Genomic DNA, 10,370 nt, shown 5'->3' on the forward strand with positions numbered 1-10,370 from the left:
GGGTGGAGTGATTATACAGCAGCCAAATGATTTTTAAAAACAAGAACTGGATGCAAAAGTTTGAACTCATTGTGGAATTTTTCTAATTTGTCCTCATTATTTTTGGGTTAAATGACTCTTTTTAGCGTCTGGAACGATTACGGCAGAATATTTGACCTCTCTCCTTGTCAGAAGTGATGAAGCTCATTTAAGCTTGGTAACTTTATTTATTCTCATTAAATAAACTGTTTTAATTCACAAAAGGTGAATTAAAACAGAGTTTCATTTGCATTTTTAGGAAAAAAGAAACTTTCAAAATGGGAATGAGCAGAGGTGGGTAGCAACTAGTTACATTTACCTGTGTAATGTATTTAAAAAATATTTTTATATTGCTCTGTATCTTTTACTTTTACTTAATATTATTTTGAAGTATTGCTACTTCTACTTGAGTAAAATTTCTGGATACTCTACCCACTGGGAGAAATTTTGGTGAGTGAAAAACAAATTTATATTGACCAAAAATGTACCAGATGACAATGCAGATCTGGAGTTTATGTTATTTCAAAAGTTTTATTTTAAAATAATTTAATTGAAAAGTGTTTCTTTTGCTTAAAATTTGTAATTTCATAATTATTTATTTTTTCATTTTTTTAGTCTTTAAAATAACACAACTTTATATTTTTTTTTACAAAATACTTTTGCACTTTTACTTGAGTAATTTCTTGGATAGATTATCTTTTACTTTAATTAAAACATACTGAATTAGCACTACTCTTACTTAAGTACATGTTTTGAGTATTCCACACACCTGAGGGAAGGAATATAAAATTCCAATTTGAATAAAAGCTGGACATTTGTTCTGTTGATTTTTGTTGTATTCAGCTTCAGTTTGGAGCGGTCAGCCACATTAACTGAGGTCAAATGAAACTACTTTAACTGTAGACTCTGATGCTCAGTCAGGACTTGCTCTCATTAAAAGTCAAAAACTGCAGGAAAACCTCCAGTGACAGGTGTGTGAGGAGCAATTTTCCCCTGTCACATTATGTTTTCTATCATCCTACTTCCTTCTTCATCATTATGTTAGAATTAAACGGTCTGTCCAAAGAAGCAGCTCTCATCCTTTTCAGTTATGTGGATGTCAAACCCCAGAGAAAATGCTACTGATGAGGTTCTCTGCCCTACATAGGTTCTCCTTAATGACAAATATGAATTAAATAAATAAAAATAAGAAGCTCTTTGTAAATCAACTGTAAAGTCCCCAGTGGAGCCTGTGTTTCTAAAACGTGCTGATGAAAGCCCACAGGTCTGCCTCGTGTGGTGTGACTTAATCAAAGTGAGCGAGTTCTCCTTTGATCAGAGCGTGTGGCATCTCGTTTTAAATCCACACCAGGAGTGTCAATTTAAACACCAATTTGGTCGTCGTGAACAGAGCCGTACGCTCAACAAGGACAAAACCTTTTGATGTTCCAATTTGCTTTTTTTTTTTCCCCTTCCTCCCCTTTTCTTCATGAACATGGAAAACATTTGTGCTGGTAAAATTCCCTTTGACAAGCAGCCTGACGAGCCTGTTGCTGCTTTATAAGACAAGGCAAGTCTTTGGAGTGAGGCCATTATCTTCCTAGAAATACTGAAATATACATGAGGTGCAATAAGCAAAAGTTGTAAGAAAAACTTTGGAATCCCTGCAGAACATGGCTCAGATCTCTATGAATGAAAGATGTGGGTTAAATTAATAAAGCTGCATGCACTTATTGGATTGAAATGTGTTTTAAAAAAGAGATAAATTAATTTGATTTAAAATTTTATCAGTAGAAATATTCTTTGTCAAAAATGGATGTTTTTTTTTTCTCTTATAAAGTTGATATGAAATTCAGTTAAAGTCGGGACAAGTCTGCTTTTTCCCAATTCTTGCAGGAAAGGGCCAGGTAACACCTCTGCAGACCCCACATATCCTGGACACAAACTGTTTTTCTTTAGCAGCATTTTTCTCTTGCGTCATTTTTGTTGTTTGTGTGGTTTGGAGTTTGAATCATTCATGTGTTTGCAGCGGATTGAGGTGGGTTTCCACCTGTTGGCTACCATATTAAAGCTTCTGAAAAAGAACGCCTGCTTTATTGTGAAATACAAACATCTTACTTATACAGATAAGGAAAGGTCTGTGAAGGCCTTAAACGCATCATAAATTACAATAAACTATTTGAATCTGAATCATGTCTGCATTCAAACATGACACTCTATTGGTCTCATTTATCCAGGGAAAGTCCCAGAAGTGCAGTGATTAATTCAGATGAAACAGCTAAATCATCTTTTTCTAGTCATTTTCTACGTTAAAGCTTTACATTCTGTAATGGAGCTCTTTTGAGCATTTCATAATCTGACTCAGTGGGTGAATTTGCAGAGGGAACTGGTAGGCATGATGGCAACGTGATGTAATTATTCAAAGGCCAAAATCCATTTGTAGTTAAATAATGGATATGAACAGAGCACATGACAGAGATGATGACAAAAAATGATGCCTCCTTTATGATGTGGGTGGAGTTGAAGATAATGAAATATTTTTGACTAACTTAGATACAAAACTGTTCACAAACTTACAGTTGGAAGTTATAATTACCAAAATTATTTCTACTTACTAAGTGCCAAAGTAAGGAAGAAAAGAATATGTTAGATTTGTTACTGTGGTACAAATGTATGTAAACTTCTGATTTTGAAGACATATAATAAATCTGGGATATTTTTATTCTCATTATTTTGGCTTTTAAAAATAAGTTTGGTAAAGCTAACTTGACCTGATTTAATGTCAGACTGAGAATAAAAAGTGGATGAATGTTTTTATTCAGTGTATCTAAATTTCAGGAATCAACTGTATGTTTCAGTGGAGTTATGAGAACTTTGCACCAGTTAGCTCACAGAGATCACATTTTAGCCTATATTTAGTTTTCTAATTGAAAAGTCAGCTGAGGCGTTAACGAAACTTTCACTTTTAGTTCAGTTTTAGCCCAGACGTCCAGAGGCAGTTTGGGTCTGGGTTAGATCCATTTTGAACTATAAATTGTTGAGTAGAAAACTTTAAAACTTACAGCTCCGGACTGCCTGAAGGGATTTATGTACTGGGTTTTCTTTTGGCTTACAAACACAAACCCCCCTTTTCTTATTTCTGCTGAAAAATCTTTGACCTCTCTGGAGGTGAAACAGCCATTTAGATGGCTTGGTACAGTTCTCCACAGGTTCTGACTTCTGAGGTCAACATTTATGAGTTTCTCTTTTCCCTGAACTGCAGAAGACTTTAGGAATAAATGGATATAGATGTAAGTAGCTAACCCCCAGAATACTGTAGCAATTTAAATTAAACATCAGCGTAATGGCAGCTGACTACTGAGCAGCAGCTGCAGAACGTCTCATGGCCGACTAGCATGTTTACCTCAGCAGCTTTAGGAATTTATAATCATAGATGAGTGTGGATGAGCACTGTTGCTTTTTAGTGATGCTCAATAAACTTTAACATGATCACATGCATCAGCACACTTATTTAATCGTTTGTTTTTAGCAAAAGCAAAGCAAAGGTCAGTTATGCTGAATATTCAATATAAACCCCAGAGGAGCAGATATTGGTATGAACAGAAATGAATGCCAGATTGTTGAGTCCTCTTCAGAGGAAAACTCCCTGTCAGAAATTGGAATGTGTTTGTTTTCCTCCAGATGCTGTGTGTCAGTCGTTCCCGGCCTTTTACTGCGATGCATTTTGACGGTTATTAAACATTAACCATCCCAGCTTGTGAACGACAGACGGGAAGTCTTGGAAGTTTGTCCTGACAGATGCCAGGGTCTGTGATGTGTCACAGTGCAGGAATTTCATCAGCAGTTGGTATCCAGCCTGACTAAAAACAGATTATTTAGATTTCTGTTAGAATTTGAGAGCAAAATGTTTTCTACAAAAGAAATTTAAAGCACTTTCCTCTGTAGAATACTAGAATGAGTTTGGGTACTTCTCAAACATTAAACCTTTTCATGTTACAGCCACGAATTTTAATGTATATTAATGAAACTTTAGCATGCTGTTGTGTATTTTGTTAATATTTTTATATACAAGACTAAAACAAAGCCACTCATACAGAAGAGAAGTAGGGCCGCTGGAAAAAATTATTTTGACTTTTTTTAGTCTGAATTTTGACTTTTGTTCTCACCAGATTGAAGTGAGAATTTTGGCAAAATATCAGTTATTAGTTTAAAATCCGAAGTCTGAGATTAATGTCAACATGCTTAATTCTCACAAAGTCAGAATTCTGACTTTCGAGTCAGAATTCTTTCATAAAAAGTTAGATTACTGAAAAAAGACAGAAAAGAAGGAGGGAACTAAACCAAAATGTTTGAAATTTTGAGATTAATCTCAGACATTTTCTAGAAAAATCCTGGACATTTCTAAGATTTGATAGTCAAACTCAGAAATGAGATTTTACACTCAGAATTCTGAGATTAGTCAGATTTTTTTTTTCAGTGGCCATACACACATTTGAAGTGGAAGGATAATGATTTTCAAGTTCACCTTCTTTTTAGAATTCAATAGACAATGCAATTTTTCTCTGAATTCTTCATATAAAAAAAAGATAGACACATTACAGCAGAACACAAAGAGAAGTTGGAAGTTTCCTTGCTAGCACAGACTGCTGCTCTATTCTTGAGATTTACATTTTGTCTGATTCTCCTTAATCACAAAAAGGATTTGAAGAATTGTTTGTGTTGCCTTTGTTCGTCTGGGATGAATTCTGCAAAAGAGAACAATTAAATGGAGGACAAAGCAAAAGAATGCTCCCAAATAACACAGAGATATTTTTAGTTAATTCAAACTCACCTCATTGCTTGTAACATGTTCATGTCCTGTCATACCTCAACAAAACTGGAGAAATACAAATAGGCACAGTGCCCACAAGGGTCAAAAAACAAAAACTGCATCAAAAGTTATACTAAAACTGACATTTTAAAAACTTGCTACCATAACTTCCATTTTGGCATACAGTACCTATAAAAGTATTCAACCCCCCAGATGTTTTACTGTTATTTTACTTTTACTTTTATTTTACTTTTTTACTATTTTACAGGTTTATTTTACTGTTATTATTGCTGTTATCAATTAACAAAAAGTGACTTTTTTTAGCAGGAAACTTCAACTGTCTCCCAAGATTGATTACTGGAGTTCTTTTTCTTTTTTTTACTTGCTCTGGTTTGATCCAACACTTTTACATTTTGAACTGACTCTTATCATTCTTTTTTGCATGAAAACACACATGAATACTGAATACACATAGTTCTCACGTGGCATCACACGTGTGAACTTTTTACTGACAGCCATCCTGACAGGCAGTTGCTATGACAACAATAAATAAACCACAGGCTTAGAACAAGCTCTCGCCTCATTCGTAACTTGTAAGCAATAGAAGTACATTTCAACTACAACTCTAACACACTTTTTGAGTACTCTACTCACCTCTGTGTAATACCATGATAAATACCAGAGGTATTTACTGCAGTACTTGTTACCAAACTCGCAAAATTAGCTTAGCTATTGTACTTTTTATCTGCAAGCTAAGATTGATATGTAGCTTATGTTTATGTTAGTACATGTTCTCACTCTGCCAGTCACTAGAACTTTGTTATTCACATGTAGACTTTGTACATCCTTTACAAATTTATTTAAATACTGATTGTATGCATCCATTGATTTCAGGCTGTGAAGTTCCTCCATGTTGTACTCACTCTTTGTGTTCACTATAGTTAACTATATTATGATATCAGAGGCAGCTTGACTAAGTCATCTGACACATTTTACTTCATCTCGCATGAGTGGATCCCAACTGCAGCAAATTTGTTCCTGGATTTTTCTCTCGCACATTGGTCGAGTGTACACATATTTTCTTTTTGTTGGTATCGAAGCCATGGGGTCCGCTATGCATTGTGTTGTGCTTACCAATGTGGATCACTGGTTCAGACTTGTGGGCACTATTAAAGAAACTACTTACAACAAACCCTAAAATAAGACAAAACAGGATTCTGTAGCTGTTTACAGTATAAACCTTGGCTTTGTGAAAAACAAAGAATGTATGACAAGGTGAGACCAAAGTCACAGTAAATGCACAACCCATCCATCCATCCATTTTCTGAACACCCTTGTCCCTCAGTGGGGTCGGGAGGGGTGCTGGTGCCTATCCACAACCCAGTATTATGACTCAAATATGTCTGGTCAGGTTAGATTTAAAGTTTTCTAAGTGTGAACCAAAAGAGACACTTTGCCACATGAAGGTCAACACCAAGAAGGTGAAGAGGTGAGAGGTCCAAATTGGGAGTGAAGTTTAGAGCAAAGTGCCGTGACTTCTGATAAAAACACGCCACATTCAATCTCGTCATCAGTTTTGCTGCGAATGGAGCACTTTCACTGGTTTACATTGACCTTTCACCTTGACAACCAACACAGTCCTTCACACTTCCATTCCCTCGTCAGTGTTCACTCACCCTGTGAATTGACTGACTCTCAGACACTGCCACCAACCCTTGTACAGATGGTGTGGCAGAAATATATCAGCTAACTATTCTGTTTTTTATGGGAAAACCAGCACATTATAAAGCTAGAGAGGGAACAAAATCAACTTCCAAGAAGTCTGCCTCTAAACCTGCAGAAAGAGAAAAACTTAAACAGAAATTGCTTTAAGAGTAGAATATAAATTGTTTGCCTTACTTTAATTTTGATGACTTTTTGTTTACTTCAAAAAGTCAAGATAATGTTTATTTATCCCTTTTAAATGAATGCACATATTATGACAATCATAAAGTCACTGAAAAGTACGCTGTAAACTCAACATGTTAAATAGACTAACTGAGCGTTACCATGGTATATACATGAAATTAAATAAAGGCAAATACATTCAGTTTCCAACAACCTTGTGCAAGCTCACTTTTGTAGCTTCCAACACAACCTCTTTAAATTTGCTGCACTATGAAGCAAGAGACATGACTAACACTTTGATAAAGAAATTCTTTATGCATGGTAACTCTTTCCCAGATGCATAATCAGTATGTAAAAAGTAAGATCTATCACTTCACCTTGTTGTTTGAAAACTCCTTTCAAGTTCAATGATTAGACAGACGTTGCGTGTGAGAGTGTTCCTCTCCTTTCCTGCAGAGCCGCTGATTAAGCTCCGAGGTGTGCCGATACAACTCATTTAATAGCACACTCCGTGCTTCCGTGGCCCCATTTAGATGATTGATTTTGGGCATCTTAACCAGCTCAGCCATGCATTAGTGATGAATTGCAGAGTGATTTAATGCCATCTTCTGCGGGGAAGGAACTTGGCAATCACCTTCTTCTGTAAACAAAACGACACCTGTATTGTGGAGCAGTTTCCATCCAAGGTAACGGATACGCCACATCAGAACTGTTCTAATCCCGCTCTCCGGTTTGTTTTTGTTTTCCTTTTCTTGGTGTAACCTGCCTTTGTTGATTCATTCTTCCTTCTCATAGTAGGCAGTTCTTTCTGGTTATTATTGCTGCATATGTTTTTATTAGGCAACACAGATGTTGATTTTGAAGATGTTTGGAAATTTATGTCATAAAAATGTCTACTAATGTGACTCTAAATGTCATATTTTTGTATAATCTTCTTATTTATTACAGATTCAATGCAGGTTGAAGCAAAGTACCCTCATCGTGCAATGACATGAAGCCCCTGCTGTCTAACCCACACCGCAGATTTGTCTTGCATCAACTGTTTTCTCTCTGTGTTTTTTTAAACAAATTATGTAAATAAAAATTCTGACAGAGTTTGTTTACACTGTAATTGAAGAAAAATGAAAGCTTAAGAGCAGAGCTGCTGTGGATTCTGTTTTTTATGAGCACCCAGTTACATTCAAACAAATACACAATCAACTTGTAAAAAATTACAATACTCAAACAAGAAAAGCAATGAAGGGTGAATAAATATGAAAATTATTTGAAAAATATAAATCAAAGCATATTGAACCTAGTCGGAAAGCAGATTAAAGTGAACATTATTCCTTTTAAACTGATTATTTATTGTTCATCCTAACTGCACAGCTGCATGCACACAGACTTGCCAGATGTTTTACACCAGATAGTCTTCCTGACACAACCCTCCACATTATCCCAAAGGAGGGATGGAGAGAGTGGGATTTAAACCAGGAATCTCCAGGTCTGTTGCAAACCACGCCACACAAGTCACTGCCATCCTAAATGGATCATTTAGAGACTTAGTTTTACAAACTAGAAGATTTTCATGTCCCAGAACAAATAATAAACCTTCAAACAGAGGAAAAAGACTTATTGTGATGCTATGATGAACAAAACAAAGTTTTTTTCATTAAAGGATGGAAAACAACAAATGTCACAGTTTAAGAAAACACTGTCGCTCATTATTGTGACATTTAGCAGAAAGACACTCAGTATGCAGTTTAAATCAAATAAAATTGTCATGTTCTCCGCCGCACCTCACCCACACAGGTCCTGTAGACTAGCGGCAGTGGCAATTAGCAAACACATGGTGGAACTGCGTGTCTGCTGAGCCTATCATACAAACTACAATGCACCTAAGAACAGTTCTAAACGGCGTCATAGAGAAGCATTGTTATGGGGCCGTGCTAAAGGTGGAGTGTCAGAAAGAGTAGAAAAACCTTGAAGAGACACAGACTCAATTTTTTTAAAAGTTGTGTTTTTATACACAGAATTTTTATAACAACTGAAGGTAACATAGTTAAAAAGTAGCACTGTGTGGCTGGAAAATACATAATCCGTCCCTTTAATGAATAAAAAAAGAATCTCATTTGTGCACACAAAGCACACCCACACAGCAGGATCTTCAGAATTTACTGTTTTGTATTTCTTGCACACATTTCATTATATTTTGTCATTACTTTTAATTTATGTTTTTTTTTCTAAACTGACTAATCTTATTGATGCTGAAATACTGTGAATTTCCCTACAGAGAGAAATAAAGGACAGTTAAGCTGCATTGTATTTCATTGTATTGTGTTCTTAATAATTGTGAGTTAAATGACAATAAATTGCAGCCTAAATAAGTCCAAGTTTTCTTGTTAAAGCAGGAACCATTAAAGCTGCCAATCACTCTTATGAATTGGAAGAAGATTCCTTACTTGTATAACAAAGAGCTCGTGTCACAATACACACAAGACACACTTAAGAGAAAATATTAGCCTGAACTGACTGCCTCACAAGCTCAATCAACAATTATCTAGCTGCCCAAACTGATTCCTTAATCTTTGAATAATAATTCATATTTTCCTGGAACACCTCGGGCTGTCATCTTTTTTAAAACCAGTGAATCAGGTATTCTCAACCATATTACTCACCCATTAATTACAGGATCAGCACGACACTGGAGCGCTAATGAAAACTGAACCGGTGCAAAGATCAGAATACCCACCGACAGCTCTGATGCTTGCGAGATAAAGACGGAGAGGAAGGTCGTTATCAAAGAACGGAGCCAGATTTATGGCTGGTAATTAATGAGACTTTCCAAGCTTTCTTTGGCAGAAACACACGGGCCTTGGTCTGCTATCCCAGGGCATTTTTGGGAACATATCAGCATATTAAGTAGTTGACATTTGAATTTATCATCAACACTGATTAGCCCACGATTCTCCAAATGCATTTAGAAGTCATGAGAGATGTCGTTTAGCTTCAATTTGAATAAAGAGGGATGGGAACAACTGGAGCAGGGAGCATGAAACATTAACACAACCCTCTTTAAGCAAATTACCTCGTGTTTATTCTGAAAGCCTTGTTAGTTGTTTTTGATTCTCAGATGGGGGCTTTCAGTACCTGTGCTGATTAAGATATGATCCACAGCTTTACTGAAAAGCCTCTTAGCGCTGATGGATTTTTCTTACTAGCAAAAATGAATTCCTATTACATCAGTGCTTTCATTAGGCATGTGAATAATTATTTACTTTTAAATATGATCTAAACTCTGTGCTCACAGGTCATTGCTCCGATTGATGATGCTATTTCTAGTTAACGTCAGCACTGCTACATTCCTTTTGTATAGTTGTATTGTTTTTTTTGTTGTTGTTGGTTGGAAGTGGTTTTGTGGAGCAGTTATACATGGTCAGTATTTATTCTGAAGCAAGTGACGCTTCAGTGGTTTCAGTTTGGAGAATCACAGAATAGAACCAGGATAAAATATATCGCCACTTGTTAATTTAATAATAAACATGCAAAAGTTCAACAATAGTAGTTGGGTTCATTTTAACCCAAAACAAACTGAGCATAACACACTGGTGCTGTAAGATGCACTAAAATATGCATTTTTAAAGGCATTCCATAGTTATAATGGATTAAAATCAATGCTGTCAGTGTCTAGCAATCC

This window comes from Poecilia formosa, unplaced genomic scaffold (genome assembly GCF_000485575.1).
Source record: "Poecilia formosa unplaced genomic scaffold, Poecilia_formosa-5.1.2 Scaffold332, whole genome shotgun sequence".
NCBI lineage: Eukaryota > Metazoa > Chordata > Actinopteri > Cyprinodontiformes > Poeciliidae > Poecilia > Poecilia formosa.